The following is a 24,850-nucleotide window of genomic DNA, read 5'->3' on the forward strand; positions in this document are numbered from 1 at the left end:
TTATATCAATGAGTTAGATATGAACATAGGAGGAAAAGTGAGTAAGTTCACAGATAACTCCAAAATTGCTGGGGTGTCAACAGTGAAGAATAATATCTCAGAGAACAATGGGACCTTGATTAAATGGGCTGGTAAGTGGTAGATAAATTTTATTTTAGATAAATGTGAGGTATTGCATTTTGAAAGCCGAATCAGGGCAGTATTTATAGACTTATTGGTAGGGATCTTCAAGGAAATAATGGAATCCCTACAGTGTTCAAAAAGGCCCTTCTGCCCTTTCAGTCCACACTAATACTCCAAAGGACATCCCACCAGGATCACCTGCACCATATCGCTGTAAACCTGTATTTTTACTGTAAATCCAGTAATACACATCATTGGAAAAAAATGGCCAATTAACATGGCCAATCCACCCTAACTTGCACATCTTTGGACAGTGGTAGTAGACAAACGAACCCACAGAAAAGCCGTGCACGCACAAGAAAAGCGTGCAAACTCCACATAGGCATTCATTTGAGGGTGGAACTAAACCTGGACCCCCATTTCCGGGAAGTAGCAAGGCTAACTACTGAAACACCATGTCACCCTGGGGTGAAGGTTCACAGTTCCCTGAAGCTGGAGTCACAGGTAGACAGGTTAGTGAAGAAAGCATTTAGTACACTTACCTTTTTTGGTTAGTGCGTTGAAGAGAGGCGTTTGGATGTCATGGGACTGTACAGAACATCAGTTAGTCCACATTTGAAATACGGCATTTAATTTTGATCTCCTTTCTATAGAAACAATGTTGTTGAACTTGCAAGTATGGAAACATGATTTATAGGGTATTGCTGGTGTTAGAGAATTCGAGCGAAAGGGAGAGTTTGAATTGGGTGGGGCCATTGTCCCCAGAGCTTTGGAGGATAATGGATGACTATATAGAAGTAATAAAATAATGAAAGCATTGGATATGACGAATAGTCAAGGTCTTTTCTGAGGGTAGGAGAAAGCAAAGCTAGAGTGCATAGGTTTAAGTTGAGGGGTAAAGACTGAAAAGGGTTCGAAGGTGCAACCTGCTCAGGCAGAGAGCGGTGCATGTACCGAATGAGCTGCGAAATGAAGTGATGGAGGCTGGCATCTGGATTTGTACATGAAAAGGAAGGGGTTGGGGCATTTAGGCCAAATGTTGGAAAAGAGGACTAGGTTAATTAGGATACCTGGTTGGCATGGACAGATTGGCAGGAAGGGGCTGCCTCCGTGCTGCACAGCTGCCTGACTCTATATGAGAAGGTGAACATTCAGTTTCTCTCAGTTCTGACGAAGGGTCACCGGACCTGGAACATTGACTCTGATTTTTGTTCATGAATGCTGCCAGACCTGCTGAGTCTTTCCAACAACTTCAGTTTCTGTTCCTGATTTATAGCATCCATAGCTTTTTTTTTCAGTTTTTATTGAACCTCTCTAGCCTGTTACACAGAAAAGGAGGTGGCTATTCAGCCTCTTGGGTCTCTTAAACTGAAACAGGAGGAGGCTATTTGATCTCTCAAGTCTGCCACAGGGGGCCTTTTAGGTTTTGAGCCTGTTACAATGGAACAGAGGGAGGCCATGTGGGCTCTGGACTCTGTTACAGCGGAAAAGGAGGTGGCCAAGCAACCTCTGGAGCCGGTTACACAGGTTGGAGGGTGTGAGCTATCGGGAGAGGCTGAATAAGTTGGGGCTAGTTGGCCGGGAGCATCGGAGGCTGTAGGATGAGCTTAAAACTTTATACAGTCATGAGCGGCATGGATATGGTGAGTAGTCAAAGGCTTTTCCCCAAGGTAGGGGAGTCCAAATCTAGATGATACAGGTTTAAGGTGAGAGGGAAAAGATTTTAAAAAGGACCAAAGGGGCACTTTTTCTTTTCACACAGAGGAGCACTTCTGTATGGATTGAGCTTCAGTTGAAGTGGTGGAGGATTGTTTCGTTTTCAGGTTTAAAAGACATCTGGAAGGGGATATGACCAGGAAGGGTTTAGAGCGATACAGGCCAATTGCTGACAAATGGGGCTAGATTCATTTGGGATATCTCATCGTCCTGGACAAGTTGGACAGAAGGGCCTGTCAGCACACTGCACGCCTCTATGACTCTACTACTGGAAGATGCCATCCAGCTTCACAAGTCTGTCATACAACTGCACGACCTGTTAGCTCGCTTGCACAATTACTGAGAGAAAAAAAATCATAAATACATCGTTCAGATTGTGAGGATGCTTTTCAGAAACAGAAGAAAGGCTTCCAGTCAATAGAAGCTGTAAGTAATGTGAATGGACCATTCAGTCCCTCAATTCCATTCCATGGGTAAAGCACACAGCTATTCGAACCTATTGTTCAGGATCAGGAGGAACACGTCTGTTTTCATGATAAAAAAAATTAAAAGATTGTGGATGTTGTAAATCAGGAACAAAAGCAGAAGCTGGTGGAAAAATTCAGAATAATTCTGAAGCAGGATCACCGGACCTGAAACGTTAACTCTGATTTTCTCTTCACAGATGCTGTCCGACTTGCTGATGTTTTCACAAAGCTGGCACACAGGGACAGAACAAAGCCATTTAACTGCTCGAGACGATACACAGTTTGATCTGGAGGTCAGTAAGTCTCCAGGATTCTGTTACCCAGGAACAGGAGGAGGCAACTCACTCTCCACCACTATGGTACACTGGCAGGCACGGTGATTTGGCTTGTTACAAACAGAAATATATGAATACGTTGCAGGAGTGGGCCATTCAATCCTGTTCCCCCATTCAATAATATTCAATGTAATTGTGATTCCTCACCCATTTCCCTCTCTGCAGGTTCTGCGCTGTTTTCTGGCCATGTTACAGACAGAGACACTGTAACTACAGTCATGACGACTCATCTAGCATGGGTCACCAAAGCATCTGGTCTTCCTGAATGCCCACAGAAGATTAAAACACAACCTTGAGGAAACTATCCCGAGCATTTCCATGAACCTCCCAAAAAGAATTAAGTGAAACACTACTCAACGCCAAGTTCGAAGCCTAGTCTGAATCAATAACAGTCCGGGATTCCAGAACATATGATCAGCTGAGAGAAACTAAGACAGACGTTCAGTAGACCGTCACAGAACACGTTACAAAGGTGTACCCCTTAGCTGTTGAATATCTCTTGTCCAACATGGAGCTCCGCGCAGGACACTGGGAAGTGAAAGAAAGTGCAAGCAATCGTTTTTTTTCAATGTCAGTTTCATAATGATGAACTGAATGTTCCAGAGTGAATGATACAATAGGTCAGTGAGGATACGGGACATCAGTTCAAGTTAAACTGGACAATTACTTAATGGGCAACAAGATGCAGCAATACGTGGGTAGACAGCAGAATGGGACTCGCCTGGGGATTCAGAATTTGGAGGGTGCAATCGTAAGAATGAGAGCATAAAATAAATATGCTGCCAGGTCAGCTAAAATTGAATTTTAAAAAAAATCACATTCACAATCCAGTTCACAGACTCAGCCCAGACACCATAAATTCAGAGAAGGCATCCGTTCAGCATCGAACACTGTGCAAACCAGGATAGTGTTCGTCTCAATGCAAGCTGGCAATCTGTCCAGTGTGGAACACTGATTACACCAAACCAGTGCATTGACCTATAAACCCAAACTAGACATCTATCCACTGCAAGGACCACAGCAGTGCACTGTTCTATAAGCCCAGAGAAGATAACTGTGCAGCATGGGGAGCTGAGCAGACCACGGCTTGCATTGAGTTATAAATTTAAACTATGTATCTGTCGCCTTGTCGAGCTGTCAAACCACCCCAGTGTATTGCTCAGTAACACTGCCGAAGATCACAACGTGTAGAGCTGGATGAACACAGCATGCCAAACAGCACCAGACGTTCAGTAGACCGTCACAGAACACGTTACAAAGGTGTACCCCTTAGCTGTTGAATATCTCTTGTCCAACATGGAGCACCGCGCAGGACACTGGGAAGTGAAAGAAACCAGAGGAGCAAGAAGGCTGACATTTCAGGCTTAGGCCCTTTTTCATCCAGCTCTACACCTTGTGGTCCCAGATTCACCAGCACCTGCAGTTCATACTATCACTGCCTTAGTTCGCTCTCAGCTTGGGGAACCTTGCAGCCCATGCTGGAAGTGACAGGATATGAGGCTCTCATCCATTTGCAGCTCCATATCCCCAACGTGCCATGACAAAGGGTGCTGTGGATGCGAGCATCACTGCCAGAGAGAGATGCCAGGGAATCAGTTTAAATACCAACCAAAACAAGGGGTTCAGAATATAGACAGAGAAAGGAAAACTGAGAGATAATGTCATGGAGGGATGTGTTCACGGGTTTCAGAATGCTGAAGTGAAAATATTTTGATAGCACCTTGCAACATGGGCCAATGTTTCCCACAATGACGGGTGTATGGAATTTTGGTGAGTTCAGTTGACGGAGAGTGTTGGATGACCATTTGTTCCGTAACTTTGAAACTCAGAGTGGCGACAGCAGAACCTTTGACTCATTGGGTTCAACCTTGCAATATTTTGTCTCAGAGTCATTTTCATTGAGTTTGACAGGGAACATCTGCATGAGGCCAAGCTAATTTCCTGCTTCTACCTTCTCAATCTCACCTCATTAATTACCTACACCACCCCATATCTTCCCTCTCACTCAGCATCCTCCAGTTTTGCCCCTTCATCATGGCTAGTGGTACTGACCACTGCCTGGATGCTCCTGGATATTCTGTGATTCCTGGCTCTGGTGCCATCTTTAAAAGGCTAATGGGCACATGCGGTTTTCTTTGTTTGGACCTGCCCTGAACTGTGTACAGTGAGCATAGCAGATAAGGGGCTATTGCATCACATTTTTTTGACAGGGGCCTGGAGGTCCAAGTGAATGGGTTAGTACAGGGGAAGACCATTCTCTTTCCAGGGGAGGCCATGACACCAGAACATGATCCGAGCTTTTTGCCTATTTCAGTCCAGTATCGGCAGGGTGAAGAAATGCCCAGCAATACAGGATAAGCATGAAACCCCTCCCTGTTCATTGAGGGTAAGTGCCACCGTATTCTTTCCACTCTGTCACACTCAATGTACTTCTTTCATAGCATTGACCTTCAAACAAGATTCATGAGCTAACATTCTAAGTGCATGCAGCATCATACCTCTCTCCCACCTCCACTGTAACCCCCACACTAATAACACTGCATGGATTCAAAATTCGACTGACTCACTCCAGACACATCAGTATTTACCTCCTACCTCCAACAACCCTAGGAGCAGGATCACCCACTTCCATCCACCCTTCCACCCTCACGCCCTTTCTGTCATTTCAGGAGAACGAGCGTGTAATAGAGTAGAAAGTGTGCAGCCGGTTGGTGGAGTGCCCAACATCTTTTCCCTCACAACTTTCTCCCACCCTGCGCCATATTGACAGGTCCCAAAGATGCTCAGGATGACTTGCGTGGAGGTTCTGGAACATCCATATCGCACCAACTGAGTAAGAAGCAATATTCAGTGATGAACAATTCTCATTTTCAACCTACTGTAAGTTATTTTTCACTTGGCATAACTTAGATGCTGTGGCCCAGAAAACTGTCCCTCTTTTATGTTGAGTCAGTGCAAATGGAATCTCCACGGTCTTGTTGTGTCACAACACATCGTCTCCACCACCTCCCAGGAAAGGAACATGATCGAACAGCAAAACACACTGAGTGGGTCGAATCGGCCATTTCTGCTCCAATTTCTTACGCTTTCATGATCTTATGCTCGTTGTAATTTATCTACCTAAAAGAGCAGTGGAGGATGAAGTTGATAAATATTTGGTTGAAAAGTCTTAATGGTAAAAAGCGGTATGGGGGGTTTGAGGTCTATGCCTGTTACTAATTGTTGTATCCTTCAAACTCCAAAGAGATGGTGACATAGTGTGATGTTAACTCATTTAAAAAATAAGGGCTCGCCTATTTAAGACTAATATAAAGGTATTACCTTTTCTTAGTGTTGTGCTCACCTCCAGGCCAGTGAAGATTTGGTTTTTGAAAATACTCAAGGCTGAGGCCAACTGATTTTTGATGGAAAAGGGAATCATTGTTTATGCGAACAAACAGGAAAGGCATGTTCAGACACATTCAGATAACAATATGCTTTTATATGATTCAACTCAGGCAGGGAGAAATTGCAACCTTCCTGAGAAGCGACGGCTTATTGCCCCCATGTCTGTCTGTCTGCCTACCTGTCTGCCTACCTGTCTGCCTGTCTGTCTGTCTATCTGTCTGTCTGTCTGTCTATCTATCTATCTATCTATCTATCTATCTATCTATCTATCTATCTATCTATCTATCTATCTATCTATCTATTTATCTATCTATCTATCTATCTATCTATCTGTCTATCTATCTATCTATCTGCCTACCTACCTACCTACCTATCTCTTTCACCTCACAGCGATGTGTGTGAATGGAAACCCCGCTCAGTGATCTTTACTACACGTGGAGGATTCCGGTTGAGGATTCATTGAAATTTCCAAACTCCCTGAAGCAAAGGGAATTAAACTAAATCCAACTGGTCCAAGTCGAAATCCAACTGCCAGCAGCTTGTGTGTCCAGAATGACTTCAGAAGCAGAGTAACATTTGGGACAATCTGCTTTTTGCTCGTGTCATGAGTTTAACTTTTTTTTTTGACAAAACTCTTCAAACTGATATTCTGCAGTGATTTTTTCCCGTTTGTCTTCACGTGTGCATATGTGTGTGCATGACTCTGTGTGTTTGCATGTGTGTGTGATTGTAAGTGTGTCTGTATGTGTTTATTTTTATGTGTTTCAGTATTTATAGAATGATAAATACTGATGTACATATTTTCAATGCTCAAACTATTTGTCATTTAACCTTCCATCACAGCGTCAGTTACGTTGCTTTGATTATGGCTGAGCTGTTTTTTTAGTAAACGTAAGACTTCTACTCAATTTTTCCTAAACGCTGAACGTAACCCAGTCTGAGACCTGCATAATTAGCCATATCACCAAGTTGGCAACAAATAAATTAGTGAAGAGTTGGACAAAAAAAGAAAAAAAAAGACCCTCCATTCTCAGTCTAAACAGGGATGAGGAGAAATTCTCAAAGGGTCATTTGAGTGGGAATTCCCTTCCCCAGAAGTCTGTGGTTCCTGCATGTTTGTATTGATTCAAAGCAGCGTTAGTTAGATATTTGAAAGCAGAGTGATCCAAGGGTAACGAACTACGGATAGGAAGGTGTGACTGAGGCGACAACCGGGTCAGCCACAAGCTTAGTGACTGGTGGAGCAGAGTCAAAGTGTCTAATGACCCACTCCTGCTCCTCAGTCCTATGTTCCATTCTGATCCTCAAATCTGCCATACTGAAGCTGTGGAAGGCCACTTGTTCCAGCTACCTCATGCACAGAAACCCCTCAGAACTGCCACACGCCATGTGATGCATGTTGGATAATGTTTTTGGTGGAAAACGGGGGCACCAGTGTGAAACACACCCCAACTCTCCTCACAGACGTTTCCCAGTATCCCTTTATTGGTCGTGGTCTAGACCTTGATTCACTGTGAAAACAGCCGCATACTGGTCACTGACATCACTGACAAAATTCTCTGGTCTTCCTACCTGCAACATTCCAAAGCATCAATTTCAGGGAAATCACAACCAATAACTTTTCAAAAGCAGAATGGGAGGAAACAAGATACAGAAGTAAATCTTTCAGCCCCTCAAGCCTGCCTTCCCCTTCAATGCGATCATGGCTAATCTGATGTTGGCTTCAATTCCTCTTTCCTGCCCACTTCCTTGCAGCTCTCAAATTTCTGATGTGTCAAAATTTAATCACTTCTTTCCAAACATTTCAGTGACCTATCTCTCAATGCTCTCTGGAATTAAGACGTTCCGACAGTCACTACTCTCTGAGAGAAGGAAACAGCCCCCACACATACAGCATAACCTATTAACACGAACAAAAGATACAAACACAGTGTAAATGTGATGGGCACAGATTGCAAGGCAGCATTTGACTCGCAGTGGTATCAAGGAAACCAAACAAAATTGGACTAAATAGGAATCAGTGTAAACTCTTCAATGGGTGGAGACATTCGTAGCACAGTGTGGTTGTGAGACATCAATCACCTCAGCGCCGGGGTATCATTGCGGGAGATATTCAAGGTAGCTTCCTCGGCACAAACTTTTTCAACTGTTTCATCAATGCCTTACCCCCATCATAGGATGAGAAATTGGGATGATCACCGAAGATTACACAATGTTTAGCACAACTTGTCAGGCCTCAGTTCCTAAAGCAGCCTGTGTCAGTGTGCACCAAAAACTGGACAACAGTCAAGCTTGAAATATTAAAGTGTGTGTAACATTCATGTAACAGCACTACTGGACACAGCACATATTCACAGTAAAAGGAAGACATCATTCAGCACCTCGAGGTGATTTCACAGGAGGATAAGGAAGTCTTTCAGTCCATTGAGATTTTGGACAAAGGGGACAGCCCATTCAGTCACTCCTGCCTGTGACATCAGAAAAGAGTGTGTCTTGTCAGCACATCAAAATTTAAAACAGGACTCTGAGGTTGCTGAATCCAGTCCATGATCCTTTTCCATGGAATGAGGAAGATGCCATTCAGCCCTTTGAAACACTGATACATAAATAGGAGGATATTATTGCCGGCCCAACATGATTAACCAATGTACCACAGACTGCACAGATAGACTGTTACATGTTGCTCCTTCTGGCTGCATGGCTAATGGTGCTTTACCACAATTTGCTGATTGTGAAAAAGGAAAGTGGATCAGTTGTGCCAAGCCTCAAAGATACATCTGCCATCTCTGAGAATACAAACTGTTTTTCTATATGGAGGTCAGAAACTGGCTGCAATGGCAAACTCTGTCTGACTTAGGGCACTGTGGCCCCTGACAGGTTTGTGAACAACATGAAAATCAATGCAGGATCACACACCGACTGCAAAATAAAGTGGTGAGAGCTCATTGAGAGCCTGGAGCTCTCTCAACCTGAAGATGAGGTGTCAACTTGGCGAAGCCACCAAAGAGGACTGTTTGCATGCCAAACAACATAAGCTGCAAGTGATAGAATGAAGCGATTTCGTAGCAAACAGATCAGATCAGAGTCCTGCAGCCCTGCTACATCCACTTGTGTATGATGGTGGAGAAACAAACAATGCACTGGAGGAGGAGGCTCCACAAATATTCCCGTCCTCAATGATGGGAAAGCCCAGCACCTCAGCGCAAAAAGTAAGGCTGAAGCTTTGGCTGCCACCTTCAGCCAGAAATGCCGAGTGGATGATCCATCTCGGATTCCTCCAGAGGTCCACATCATTACAGATACCAGTCTTCAGCCAAATCTATTCTTTCCAAATGATACCAAGAAATGTTTGGAGACACCGAATACTTAGAAGGCTACAGGCCCTGGCAATATCCTGGCATTGTATTGAAGCCTTAAGCTCCAGAACGTGCCACTCCCTAACCAAGCTGTAGCAGGGCAGTTACAACGCAGGCATCGACCTGACATCATATAATATTGTCCAGGTACTTTCTGTACATGAAAAGCAGGACAGCTGCCCCATCAGCCTACTTTCTATCACGAGCAAAGTGATGGGTGGTATCATAAATAGTACTATTAAAAACACTTTGTCATCAAAAAGTTGCTCAGTGAAGTCCCGTTTGGGTTTCACTGGGGTCTTTCAAATTGTGACTTCATTAAAGCCTTGGTTCAAACATGGACAAAAGAGCTGAATTCATCAGCTGAAGTGAGAGTAACAGTGCTTGGCTTCAAGGTAATATTCGACTGAATGTGGCATCAAGGGGCCTGATTAAACATGGAATCAATCAGTATTTGGGTACACTCATGAGTGTTTGGAGATATGACTGGCACAAAGGGCAATGGCCACGGTTGTTGGAGGTTAGCCATCGGATCTCCATGACATCACTGCATGAGCTCTGTGGGGTAGTTTTGGACGCCCAACATTCCCTCCAGCATCAGGTCAGAGGATGTTCATTGATGAATGCATAATGTTCAACACCATTCACAAGTCAGTAAAATACCAAAACAGTCCATATTCTAATGCAACAAGATCTGAACAGGATCCAGGCTTGGGCTGAAAGATTTGCACCACACAAATGCCAGGCTGTGGCCACCACCAATAAAAGACATTCTAACCACGGCCCCTAGACATTCTGAATCCTCCTCTGTCAACATTCTGGGAGGTATCATTGATCAGTAACTCAGCTGGACACACCACATAACTGCAGTGGCAACAAAATTTGATGAGAAGTGAGGAATACTTTGGCAAGGAACTCACATCCTGGCTCCTCAAAGCCTGTCTACTTTCTTCAAGGCACAACTCAGGAGTGTGACGGAATACTACCCACTTGCTTGGATGAATGCAGCTCCAACAACACTCAAGAAAATTAACATCATCCAAGATACAAGCATTGACTCCTTCCAGCACCAACATTCAGTGACAGCAGTGCATACTACATGCAAGATACCCAGCAGAAATTCACCAAAGATTCTCAGATAACACCTTCGAAACCCATGATCATTTCAATCGAGAAGGGCAGGGAAGAAGGTATGGAGAAACATCACCACATTCGAGCTGCCCTTGAAGACACTAATCATTCTGATCTGGAAAGTATATTGCTTATTCCTTCACTGATGCTCGGTCAAATTCCTGGAATTCCCTCATGAGTGACATTACGATTCAACCCACAGCGGGTAGTGATTCAGGAAGGCAGCTCATCAACAACTTCTCAAGAGTCATAAGGGCAATAAATGTTTGCCCAGCCAGTGATGCCCAATGCACACAAATGAATGCTAAAAGAAAAAGAAAACAACATGGAGGTTCGGCAGAGAATCGTAAACTATCTGCAGTCATGTATCAATGTTTTGTTTCAGACGTGTGACGGTGCATAAACTTCATCTTTCAATGGAATCACCTCTTATCCTCTCACACTGCTACAAATTAAAGCCTCGCTTTCTACACACTCTCCTCATGTCATCGTCATCTCAGGAATCAGTCTGGTGAAACGCCTTTGCATTCTGTCTGTGACAAAGAATCCGTATTCAGGAGAGAAAATCTGTACACGATGCTCAACAAATGCAGAAAGGTGTCTTTAGCCCTATACCTGAATCATTTTGCAATGAAGGACAACAAACAATTTATTGTTTTGATCACATGCTAACCCGCCAGAATTATGTTAGCAACTCATGACCAAGGGTATTCAGGTCCTTTTCGGCAACAGCACTTCTCAACGTCTCACCTTCTAATAAAAACAAAATGAGAAGGATGGTGTTTTTTGCCTGCATCTAAATCATTTCTTTGCCTTATAAATATCTGTTCTCCAAGCACTGATGCCTGTGATATCATCTGAGTAGTTACCTTCGGTGTATAGAAGGATCTGGCGCACTGTATTCTCTCTATTATCCAAATTTCAATCCATAAAATACTTTCCCCCTTACCCAAGGATTCTAAATGGGTTCACTCACCTGCGTACAACCACATCAAAGGTTTTCTGCAAATTCAAATACACCACTTCCACTTGTTCTCATTTGTCGATGTCACAACCAACATTTTGGACAAACTCCAGAAGATTTATCAGATAATTTCCCATTCATGAATATAGGCTAAGTCTACCAACTCATATCATTATTCTCCTATTATCTAGTTGTTACATGAATTACAAAAAAAACTGATATTTTCTCATAACTGACATCATGTTATCCACTACTTAATTTTCTGTTCTCCCTTTTCATCCTGTTTTAGATATTTGTGATCGCAATAGCTACTTTCCAGTCAGCAGGATCCTTTCCAGAATCTAAAAAGCATTGAAGAACTTTGACCTCCCTCAATATTCCAGAATGTAGATCATAGAATGATGGAACTTACACTACAGAAGGAAGACATTGACCCATCGTGTCTGTATCAACTCCTGAATGAGCAATCCAGCAACTTCAGTGCTCCAGCCGTATATCTGTAGCCCTCTTAAGGCATCACACATCTGATGCATCAACATATCAATGTTCAATAGAATGAGTTTTTTGAATACTTCCTCTTTATTCTTCCTAATTTCCTACATGTCCTCATTTTTACCAGTCACCTTGTTCCCTAATATTACTGGAACGTTTTGCATTGCTCCCTCTGTGGAGACAGAGCCAACGTGTTCACCTCACTGGACAAAGATGACATCACCTCATGAATACATCAGAGGACGGCTCTCTGGGACACGATGGACATGTAACTCAATTCCGCCCAGAAATTTCCAGAATAAAACCAGTTCACTTCATGGCCAGTGTCAGCACAGTCCTCCCCCTGGTGTGTGACTACAGGTTATACTGAAAGTGGTGACACAACTCTGGGACCTCTTCATTTCTGAATAAAACTGGCTTCACGCTTTGCAACTGAAATAGGGACAACATTGGAAAACATTCCATGAATCTCCAGAGAGGAGAGCACAGTGCCCTGATACACCCTGTTTACAGAGCTTCCCTTCAATGCAGCCTCTGTCCCATTTGTTAGCCATATTGAAGTCCCAGATACACTGTAAATGCAGCAACCATATATCTCACGGAGTGGAGGCACCAGACCTTCAGGTCTCCCGAAATGAATGCAGCAGCTGACAACACACACCCAAGAAACCATGAAAATAACATTTCCTGGCTTTCCAATGACAGGAGAAAGTCAAATTTATGTATTCATGGTGCACCCATTCAGTGTTGAAAATGCCTTCCTCTCCTCATTTTCTTTTCCTGGATGATAAACTGTTACATTTTTACGCAGTCGCAGTGACCTGAAATATTAACAGTTCCACTCTCCATCAAAGTAGTTTATAATACAATTGCACACTTTTTCTGTACCTCAGTCACAATAACAGTAAAACCACTATTACCGGTGAAGATGGTTGGACATGCTTGAACGAGGCATTCTAGTGATATTATGTGCAGACTGTTAATCCAAGGACCCAGGTATATGACCCAGACTCAGGATTTGAATCCTGCCACTACAGATAGTTGAATTTGAATTCAACAAAATATCTGGCATTATGTATTTATTGAAACTGTGAATGCATCATCGCTCGTCAGAGAGAAAGAAAAAAAAAACTGGCCCACCGCTGTACTTCATGGAAAGAAATCAGCCATCTTCATCTGGTCTGGCCTTCAGTGACTGCAGAGCTAAAGCAATGTGATTGGCTCTCAGTTGCCATCTGAAATGGGCAAGACAGCCATTCAGTTATATCAGTCACTGCAAGGTCTCATAGAAATGAACAGAATGGCTCTAGGCATTGACACATGTGGACAGCAGTGGTTGAAGAAAGCAGCCCACTGACACCGTCTGGAGGGGAAGCAGGAAACGGCAGTAATTTCTAGCCCAGTCAGCGATGATCATGTCCCATTAATGAATAAAGGAAGATGATCACACTCAGGGAAAAGAAACAAAGGGGACATAACTCACTTTAAACACAGACTTGGACATATACCTGCACAGGAATGATATTCAGGAATATGGGAAAAGGCTAAAAATAAACAAGATTAGCATCACATTTTATTTCTATTCCAAATGATCATCAACAGTGTCCCTAATTGCTTCTTTTTTTCTCTCTCTTACTCCACGTATTCAACACACTCCTTCTCCCCTTCAAAACAAACATCTCTGTCACCAGATTTAATCACATCATTTCCCAGCTGCTTTCAGTTCCAATGTGTGGCCAGTGGACTCAAATGCAAACTCCGTTCTTCTCTTGGCAGGAACTTCAAACCTGTTCAGTTTCCTCACCATTTGTTTTTCCTTTTTGTTTCATGGAATTTCATGGGATTTTGACATTATTGGAAAGGGCCAGCATTTGTTCACCATCATTAATTGTTCTTCCCTGTGAGGCCAATTCTCAAGGCAGTATAGAGCCGAGCACATTATTATGGGTCTGAGGTCACTCTTAGTCCAGATCAGGTGGTAATGTGAGATTTCTTTCCCAAAGGATATTCGTAAAACAGATAGGTTTTTAGACAAAATTCTGTTGATTTTATGGTTGCTGTTAGTGACTTCTTTAATTACTCCAGTTCCTGTCATTTGAATTTATGGTCTGCCATCAGCTGTGAATTTGGAACAGTGTTGTTGATATAAATTACCTGTCCATCAACATTACTACTCTGACACAATCTCCGTATTGTAAAGTAAATTCAGAGACAAGAACAAGTTTCTGGCCAATTATTTGTAACTGGAAGACTGGCTGGTGGAGACCTGAAGATATAAAGTCTGAACGATACCAAGGCGTAGTTAATGGTTTATTCAACAGCAACAATGACACAGAGGTGGAGCGTGTGGATATTATCGAGCTGGTCGTCGACAGGTTTGCTGATGGAGACAACAATGAGGTATAAATCAGTTCAGGGCAAAAGGGGTCCTCCAGGTTGTGAACACTCGTGTCTGTAAAGGAAGGGTCTGAAATTCATGGAAATGAGCGGTGTTTGCAATTGAAACAAAAGAAAATAGATTCTGCCTTTGCCCAAGTGCGGATAACGGAAATAGCAATGAAGTTCAACATGTTTTATGGAATTAATGAATGGTTAGAGACAGTGACTTACCAGGAACACCAACAATAGCGAGGAGGGGATAGTAACCCACTTGAATAATCAGCAGTAGGCCGTGTATTCGCCATGATAACAGGGCCCAAGGATTTGAAAGGTATAAAAGACCCTCGAATAAACTCCTGTCCGTTATTGTAACATTCCTGTCTATTATTCTCAGATTCAGATTCATTGTTGGAACATTCCAGTCTATTGCTCTCAGATTCTGACCTCTCTGCGCCGTCTCTCTGCAGCTGCTGATCCCTGTCCGTGCTGTAGCTGATGCTCACGCTTATACTATGGGAGAACACACTGAATGGGGCCCCTTAGTAGTAGGAGAAGGAAAGCCTCCTGTGACACAGCTGGAATCCATGGAGACTGACATCAATCACAGTCACTGAACAAACAGTTCTAGTTAACTCCTTTAATTCGAGAAACTTCAGATCAAAATAATAACCAAACTGGTTTGGGTGACTTAATCTCTGTCTATTGGCCTTATCTCCCATTACACATTGCTCTAGCGAAGTCAGTTGTGTGGGAGCATAATGTATGATTTCTTTTCGCTGGTTAAATGATTCTACTGTGCTGTCCATATACAATGGTGTACCCATCTCCCCCCTCAAAAAAGTCAAGAGGTTGTTATTGTTCTGGTCTTTCCTTCACCAAAACAAGCGCCAACCAACTGATTGCCACTGGGCATAGCTGCCATGACCTTACAGAGGAAGTGTGGATTTGGCTGGACATTCCTGCCATTTATCTAAGAAGGCATTTTTTTCAACACAGAATACACTTTAGCTTTCTTTTTAAAATACACTGAAAAGCATCTTATTGAAGTTTATTTGCTTTAAAGTTGTAAAAAAATTGATTTTGTAACTTGAGTCCAAAGCCAGGCTTGACATGAACAATGATCTTGTCCATTTAAACCCACGGATTAATGACAGAATGAATATGATGCTGGTTAGGAGACAGAAAGGAATGAAGCAGTGGCGGTGGAGACTGGAGGGGAGTACAATGATCTCGCCCAGTCACCAATTTTTAACCATCACCCTCTTTGGGAGGCAGAATGAAGTGTGATGCAGAAGAAATAGACAGACTACATTTGGGAGATGAAATGCCCAAAGACATTGTGAACAGAGCAGGATAATTTTAAATGTGTCGTCGGGAAATATATTTTATATTAAGACTGCTTTATCACAAGGTATGAATGTTGATAACATTGGTCATATCTGGACGGGGTATTCGAAATTAAATATAGATACAGCTAATAGATGTAGGGGTACTGGATGATTTCTGGACAATAACAGTAGAAATATAGCTCATTCGGACCTCCTGCAGTAATGAGGACATGTGTTACCACTATTTTTCCTGTAGTTATTCTGTGACATGTATTACGAAGTGGCATGGTTGTTATGACTGCTGCCTCACAGAGCCTGGGACTTCGGTTCGATTCTATTCTTAGGTGACTGTATGCAGTTTGGATGTTCTCCTGTGTCTGCAATATGTTTTCTCTGGGTGCTTCCGTTTCCTCCCACAGTTCAAGAATTTGCACGCTGATGGAATGGCCATGCTGAATTGCCTGTGATGTTCAAGAATGTATAGATTAGGTGGTTCCGGGGGAAGGGTCTTGGTGTGAAGCTCGGAGAGTAAGTGTGACCTTGTTGGGCTGAAGGGCCTGTTTCCAAACTAAAGGGATTCTATTAAAAGTTTTCAGAGCATGTGGAGACAGGCTTGTTCAATAAAGAACATGGCATGGGTCATCGTCAATAATCTATTCCTGTTTTTATTTTCATGAAGTTCAGCTGCGTCTAAAATATCTTTTCAAGCAACATCAATTTTCTGAGATTCACAAATTTAGGAGGATATTCTCAAAAAAAAGTTTTTGTTGGAACTTAAAGAAGAAACAGACACCATGTTTATACAAGTATCACCAGCACAGCTTCCTTAATGGGAAAAGAAATGGACTATATTTTGTCTGATCTGAACGAGTACAGTGAAGCTGCAATTTCAGTCGACTCTCAGGTATTTGGTTATGGCCAATACATGAGTAACTATAAAGTTTCTATGTTTGACAGGTTCCCCAAGTATCAATGACATATTGAGTTGTGCTGACTTGCCATGAAATTAGTGAACTCAGTGACACTGACATCATACGATCAATCCTCTGAAAGTAACCAATTGAAAACAAACAACAAATAAACAAAAGAGAAGTGCAGCACAGGAACAAACCTTTCATCTTTCCAAGCCTGTGCTGATCGTGGTGACCTGACTAAATTAAAGAAAAACCTTCTGCCCTCATTTGTTCCGTATCCCTCCATTCTCTTCCTATTCATGTAACCATCCAAGTGTCTTTTAACTTTTGCCAACGTGCCTCCTTTCATCATCTCTTCTGGTAATGTATTCCAGGCTCCTACCAGTCCATATGAAAAAAAAACTTTCTGCGCACATCTTGCTCAAACTTTTGCCCTCTCACGTTGCATCTGTGCCCCTTTATAAATTGAAACTTCAACCCTGGGAAAAAAAATCAAAACCTCTAACTATCCACCCTATCTCTGCCTCTCATAATTTTCTAGGCCTCTATTCGGTCACCTCTCAGCCACCATCTTTCCAATAAAAACAATCCCATTCTTTTTAACATTTCGTCATTACCAATGACCTCGAGACTGGCCAACATCCTGGTGAACCTTCTCTGCACTCTCTCCAAATCTACCACATCCTTCTGGCAATGTGGCAAACAAAACGATGGGAATCACAACCTCAATGTAATGTCATTCTCTTCGTGTCGCTGGAATCAGACTCATCCAGCAAGGTATTACCTTTCTGAAACTATAGACCCAACTGTGAAAGTATAAAATATCTTGGTATTTTTAAGAAAATATATTCATCTGTGTTTTGGAAGGCAAGGGTAGAGTTTGTTTGTCATCCCCAAAAGCTCTGGAGAGTTTGACAGAGAGATTCGTCCTTGAAATTCTTCTATCCAAGTGGTGCAGATACAGACGCAGACCTCTCTGAAAGGGGATTCCAAGATATTTCAACTAACCAACAATGATGGAACATCAAATTTGTCATCGGTGCCACAATTAAAGCAGTCCTTATCATTTAAGTTACAGTAAAACAGTGCTTCTTGGTTATTCTAATGACCATACACATTGGACAAGTCAGATTAGCGAATGTAGATTGAATGATGAATTGACTAGTTCATTAGAACAGTATTTTCCAGAAACAATCAGAGAGCAAGACACCTGGTAATATGTAATGGCACAAGATTATTCAATGATCTCATAGCGAACACGCACCGAGGTATCAGTGATCACGGTGTGGCTGAGTGTACTTTGAGGGAGGGATGGTTGGTTCTAAGATGACAGCTTGAAACCTATGTGAGGAAATTGGTAACAGTGCGAAATTAGGGCTGGCTGCAATGAATTGGTACATTAGCTTAGGAGCTGGGTCAGTAGACTTGTAATGTTAGACATTTGAGGGAATATTTCATGCTGGAAAAAGCTAAACTGCAGTCAGAAAGACTCGAAGAGAATGAAGCACCATCCAAGGCTAAAGAAGGATTTTCAAGATAAGGTGAACTTTCAATAAGAAGCGTAGAATGACACAACGATATTCATATTCAGACAGAGATAATGGGAACTGCAGATGCTGGAGAATTCCAAGAAAATAAAATGTGAGGCTGGATGAACACAGCAGGCCAAGCAGCATCTCAGGAGCACAAAAGCTGACGTTTCGGGCCCGAAACGTCAGCTTTTGTGGTCCTGAGATGCTGCTTGGCCTGCTGTGTTCATCCAGCCTCACATTTTATTATCTTCATATTCAGACATATGCACACAGGGCACATTTCTTAGGGGAGTACATTTTATACGCCACCTTTCCCTCGATGCTATCAGTTCTGCTGAATAGCTCAGACCCGAGTACTGACGACCCTTGACTCGCAGCCACAGGACAACACATAATGTTGATCTTGCTGCCCTTGATCTCGCCTACTCCATGTCCTGTGCCATGTAACCAATGTACCTCTGTCTAGATCTTTTCACAAATTCTGATGTGTTTATCCTTGCTTACTATGATCTGCTTGTCCTGTTCGTAAACAAAGCTTTTCACTGTATTTCGGTACACATAATAATCTATCAATTAATCAATCATTTCCACAGATAATGCCTGTTGGACTGAATTTCTCCATAAATTTCTGATTTTGCTCAGAGAACGTTGTACCATTTTGATTGCGAGATACAGGAAGGGTGTAATTGCACTAGAGTGTGCCCAGAGCAGATCAGCAAGGATATTACCTGGATGGACCATTTCTGCTCAGAAGACAGACGATCTAGGCTGGGTTTTTTTTTCTGACAGCAGAGAAAGCTCAGTGGGGAGCAGATTAACATGTATAAAATTATGAATGGGATACATGAGGGAGATTGGACTAAACTTCAGCTTATTGAAAATGATTATTAACCTTCAAGAAAGATTGAAAACAAGTGACAGAAGGTTTACGGGAGATTTAAGGAAGATGTGTTTCTCCCACAGATAGTTCTGGGCATCTGAAATTCACTGCCTGAAAGTGTGCTTAAGCTAAGAATCAGAACATTTTACGAGTGTTTAGATGATCACATGAATGCCAGATCTCTCAGGGATAGTGTGGAAAGTGGGACGAGGACAAACAGATACAAAAGCAGAAGTTGCTAGAAAAGTTTGACAGATCTGTCAACATGTGTGAAGAAACATCGGCGTTATTTTTCAGGTCTGGTGACCCTTCTTTCCAAGGAAGTTTTTTTTTGTAAAAAGACACAAAGATGATGTACCAATGCCAACTTTCTGAACTTTTAAGCTCGAGTAGGCGAGGTTCTAGGTACAATGGCGAGCGTACCAGACATCTATGGATTTATGGCCCTGTATTTCAAATGTTGTGGGTTTGACTCCCACAGAGTTTTAGATTGTGTTTGATGGAAGTCAATGATGATCTGCAAAAGCTGATTCGTTGTCACCCCCTGTTGTCCAGCTCCCACTGCTGACCATGCGAAGTTTGTCAAATTTTCGGGGCAAGTTTTCTGGGGATAATACAGTTTGAAAAATATTCAGACTAGAATCGGTTGCCTACATGATAAACCTGCATAGTTCATGAGAAAGCACAACTGGCTCGCAGCACAAACATTTCCTTCCACAGTTGACATGTTACTTTCGAAATTTTTTGAAGGTGGAGATTGATAAATGTCTGGTTCCCAATGGTACACAGGGTTTTGTGGATGGGGTGGAAAATGTCATTGAAGTTTAGATCAGCCATGATTCTAGCGAATGTTGAGATCGTTCCTTTTTTATTAGTGAGTTTTCCAGCTGAGAGTTTTAAACAATAACCTGGTGAGGATGATGTTAATTGACACCACTGAATATCAACTCATCAACTTTACTACACTTCTCTCACAGCTGGAATTTTCCAGCTTCAGATCAGGCAATGGAAGATGTACTGGAAAATAAAAATTAGGTCCTGTGAATTCCTCCAGTCATTACATTTCTTGCCTAAAATTGTGAAATTAAGGATTTTGGAAATGTCCACTCTGTGCAAAATTGTGGGCCATTAATACCTGTCCGGAATAGACGTGGTCCCAACACTGACTCCTGGGAGCGGCACTGTGCACCCTCCTCGATCCTAGTCAACAAAGCCACATCCCCACTATTGCAGGGATTTTCAGTCCCTGGGCTTCAATTCTTCACAGAATTGGTTTTAACAGACCTTGTCACTTCTTAATTCTTTACTTGTGTTCTGCTGGGGACCATACTCTGGAAGACGTACTCTGCTGTTTATCGTTTCACTAATGCCAAGGAGAAGAGTCTGTTGCTCTGCGCAATTTACTGAACAGCTTTCAGAAGCAAGGTAAAACAACTCAACTGTTTCCTGCTATCTGTAACTGAAGCAATCTCTCAAATTGATTCTACTGTCACACAGGTCAAGATTGTAAATGCTGTACAAAAGTAAAAGCTGTCCACTCTCTCACATCCCTGTTCTCCCCAGAAGATGTCAAAGTGCTGGCCTGAATTGCTTCTCTGTCACTCTGAGAATGATTTGAAAAGTAAAATCTATTCCCTGAGCTGGGATCAACACCATGAAGTTTATACAGACCTAGTACAGTGTGTCTGAATGACAAGACTCCCTGCAGTAACTTTCCCGCTGATTCATATAGCAGCGACCTCCCTGTGACATTAAGATACAGAAACAGTTTCCTATTATTGGGAGGGATTCTCTCTTTCGTACCAACTCTGCATTTTTCGCTGTCTCAGATGCAGTACTTTAGACAAGGTTCCCAACATAATGTCAGTTCCTGTGCAAGTACGATCTGCCTTCTGCACAGACTTCCACAATTTCCATTCCTCACAAGGAGGTTTGACAGAGAACTGAAGAGCACGTTCATGCTGCCCTTCTCCAGCACTAGCTGCCAGTGGAAGATGTCTTACTCCAGGTGCCAATGGACAGAGCTTGGTCCCGGGAGAAGGGAGTAAGGAGTTAGAATGGGAAGAATCTGTTTTTAAAACTCAATGTTGCTTTCACTCCCCGAGGCAATGGGGATATCCTTAGCTTACAAGAAAACTCACCTGGCTGAGAGTTCATTGTTCTGAGCTGTTTGCTGGTTCATTGATCGAGCGGTATGATTCCTGTTTTGTGTGGATAGAGTAAATGAGAATGATTCTGCACGTTAAAAGCGTGGGCAATCTCTGGCATTTTCTATCTTGCTCTCTTCGTTACTGATGAAGTCTGTTTTTGATGAGAACGAGGTCAGTCTGAGGTCCCTCAGGTTTGCTGTGGCGAATGTATCACATGTGCAAAATAAGGAAGCAAGCTTTGAACAAAAAACCTCTTCTCGTGGTGAACGGACTTCATGACATGGAAAGTCCTCTATAAACGCACCTCTATTTATCTTCAAAGTTCAAAAATCCCAGTGTTTACTGCCCCTGGTCTTTGGAAGCAGGTTTCTCACTGTCTACTTCATCCAAACGCTCGTGCCATGAAATCTCCATTTAATCTTCTATGCCCCAAACATAACAATCTCAGCCTCTGGAATGTCTCCACAAAACTGAATTCTTTCATCCCTGGGCATGATGAAGACTGAGCAGCGCCATGAGAATTTAAGCGGGAAATCAGTTAGTACGTGGAAACATGGAAATGACACGAAACAGAAACCCAGTCTGTGAACCTTTCAAAATATATTGTGATCTAGGTGGAAGAAAATGGTTTAATACACAAATGAAGAGAACGTAGTCTCGTTGGAATGGACAAATAGCACCATTCTGGGAGCAAGGAGACAAAATGAGAGGAAATTGTTCTTGAAACTCTGAGTTGGTTTGAATTTCCGGAGCAACATTCGTGACAATCCACTCTGAGTAAGTCTCAGCTGGTTCAGAGCTAGGCAAGTGCACACAGGCAGGGTTTGTTAGTCTAGGGGTATGATTCTCGCTTAGATTATGATATGGTGTAGATATGCAAAAGGTCGCTGTGTTCAACTCCCAGACAAACCCAGCTTCTTTACCTTACATTTGCTACAATGCCCAATGAGATTTCCAGAAAAAAAGCTGGTTTTGTTAAATGTGTTTGGATTGCCTAACGTGGGAATGGTGCAGAGATACCGTTGCAATGAACATGCCAAAAGGAAACACTCGTTCAAAGTGAAAACAAGTGTTCTCGGGCCTTTGCCCACGTTAACTGACTCTGAATGAGTGCTCCAACTGCATTATTGCTCATTTCTGGGAGTGAAACGTCCAGATTAAAACAAAACGAAGGAACTGCAGATTTTGTAAATCAGGAACAAGAATAAATTTGCAAGAAAAGCTCAATAGGTCTGGCAGCATCTGTGAAGGGAAAAAAGGCAGTTAACTTTTCGGGTCTGGTGACCCTTCCTCGGAACAGAGTCATCGGATACAATATGCTTGTTCTGTTTTTTTTTTCTCTTTCATTCCATGTATGTTCATTGGAAGAGAAGTTGGAAGACATAATAGGAGGGAAAATCGTGCTCCTTTTCATTATGCCATCTCAACATCCCAACTCAATTATCCAGAGATATACAGAAGGCAGATTCTGTACGTAGAGACAGAATGTAAAAGTCAATCAGAGATGTCAAAAAAAGTGCTAACGCGATGGGATTGCTTTGTGTTCAGGAGGTGAAAAGCTCTCTCACCTGAGTCACCTTCACATCACTTGCTGAGGACTGAATAAGAGAAAAGGTGTTTCACCAGAGCTCAAGAGCCTCGCTTTCCTATTCCTCCTTGTTTCGCTCTCCTTGATCCTTTGTGAAAGAATGAAAAGAAAATGGAAACAATATTATTTAGTAGCCTGGCTTGTCCTTTTTGCAAACATTAGAATTCAAAAACGACAATATCACGTTGCGAGGTTGTTCGAACCTTGGTGCAGGTCTGAGCAGCTATCTGCCTTGTCTTTCTCCTGAAGCGTCAATTTTCCTGCACAGCTTTCCAATCGTGGACACGAACAAATGTTAGATTGGCAGCCAGCTGATTCAGAAACCTGTGTGGGAAACGAGGAAAAGCAACTCAATAAATTTTACGAAATTCCATGGTGCTTATTTAGAGATGCACGTTTATGAACACATTGACCGTTAGTAAAAGGTGATCAGAGACGTCAGCGATGTTAACAGCATGTGATTGTTTTTCATTCAAGAAGTGAAAAGCCCTCATGCCTGAGTCACCATCGCTTCACATCCTGCTGCATGATTAAGGTACAAGTTGCTTCACTTTAACTTCATGTGGCACACTTTTCTATCTCTCCTTGCTTAGACTTTCTTGCTCCTCTTTGATATAAAGAAAAGATTGGATACAATATCAATTGGTAGCCTGGCTTGTCATTTCCTCAGTTTCAATACTAGCATGTTGTTGACTTGAGACCACACGTAAATGCTAACGACTCTACGAGAGCATGAGTCATGAGGTTCATCTGAGCCTGTAAATCCCTTCACTCCTGTTGTTGGCTGAATGAGCCGCTATTGCGACCACTGCTAATAAATGCAAACACATTTCTCTACTCCGAAAGGTGACTGAAGGCTTCTGGTTTCAATTCATGCACTTTGAGACATGGCAGAGCAGAACTAGGACGTTCAGAGACTACCTTGAGATGCATTTGACAGAGAGGAATATGCGGTGCACTGCGACACCCGCAAATCAAGCTTTTCCTTGACTTTGAGCTGGAACGCTTTCACACAAAAAGCAAAGGTGACACTACACTGCTCCAGAATGAATTAGGGCACGCTAAATGCACACGTAAAAGGGACCATTTCAGCACATTCATGGCCAGGAATGAGAGGAATTTAACAAGGATTCATACCACATTGAAATAGAATTATCCTCCCTTCCACAACAAAAGCAGAAATGGCCAACTTTATTCAAAGAAATGTTGGCTGACAAGAACGCTCACTCCATGTCCATCCAGAAACCTATCACTATAAAAGGGCAGCAGCACTGTTTCTGCCCAGCTTCGAACTGGGGACCTTTCACGGGTAAAGCGAATGTGGTAACCACTACACTACAGAAACACAGCCACTACCCTGCCCTGCGCACTGATCTTCCTACAGCATTAAAATGTGCAGCCGTTCAACACTAAACCTCTCTGTTTCAAATAGATCGATGCAGCCCAGCGTTATTGGCATTATTGAAAAATAAAAGATATCATGTCAACCCGCCCAGAAAATATTCACGTGGGCTTTGCCAGGGTTGCAGGTTTCGGACTGTATGGCGAGACTGAATAGGTTTAAGGCATGTTTTCCCTGGAGTGTCGGAGTTTGAGGGACGACCTGGCGGAAGTTGATATAATCATCACGAATATATACAGGGTGAGGAGTCAAGGTCTTTACCGCATGGTGGGTGAGTCCAAACCTAGAGGGTGTGTAATTAAAGTGAGGGGTAGGAATTTAAAAGCGACCTGAGGGCCATTTCTTTTATTGCCCTGAAGTGGTGCAAGTATGTGTTGAACTGCCAGATGAAGTGGTGCAGCCTGGTAAATGTACAACATTTCCAAGGCATATCGAATGTGTGAGTGAATCGGAAGGGTTTAGAGGGATATGGGCCAAATGCTGGCAAATGGGATTGTGTTAATGTGGGACATCTGGTTGACATTGGTGAGTAGACCAAAGGTTGAGTGTCTGCTCTTTCCATTTCCACAACAAAATTGATAACCACTGGCACAATGGAAATGAGGAGCAGATGCTCTGTGCTCTCTTGCATCGTACATTGATTGGAAACAAAATGCTTCCTACTATTGCTTTCTACTGATCGCAGCTCATCGCCATCCATTTTCAG

At 42.6% G+C, this 24,850-nt stretch overlaps 1 long non-coding RNA gene across 1 annotated transcript in view; it reads right to left on the reverse strand.

Annotated features, from left to right (window-relative positions):
• The window catches only part of LOC132208662 (uncharacterized), a 56,253-nt gene that overhangs the window by 6,844 nt on the left and 24,559 nt on the right, over positions 1-24,850 (reverse strand). The window contains exons 3-4 of the long non-coding RNA XR_009444785.1: positions 22,946-23,066; positions 22,723-22,830 (exon numbers count right to left, since the gene is read on the reverse strand). This is a non-coding gene — a long non-coding RNA (uncharacterized LOC132208662). The remainder of the gene's footprint in view (positions 1-22,722; positions 22,831-22,945; positions 23,067-24,850) is intronic.

The sequence above is a fragment of the Stegostoma tigrinum genome, unplaced genomic scaffold (genome assembly GCF_030684315.1).
Source record: "Stegostoma tigrinum isolate sSteTig4 unplaced genomic scaffold, sSteTig4.hap1 scaffold_50, whole genome shotgun sequence".
Lineage (NCBI taxonomy): Eukaryota > Metazoa > Chordata > Chondrichthyes > Orectolobiformes > Stegostomatidae > Stegostoma > Stegostoma tigrinum.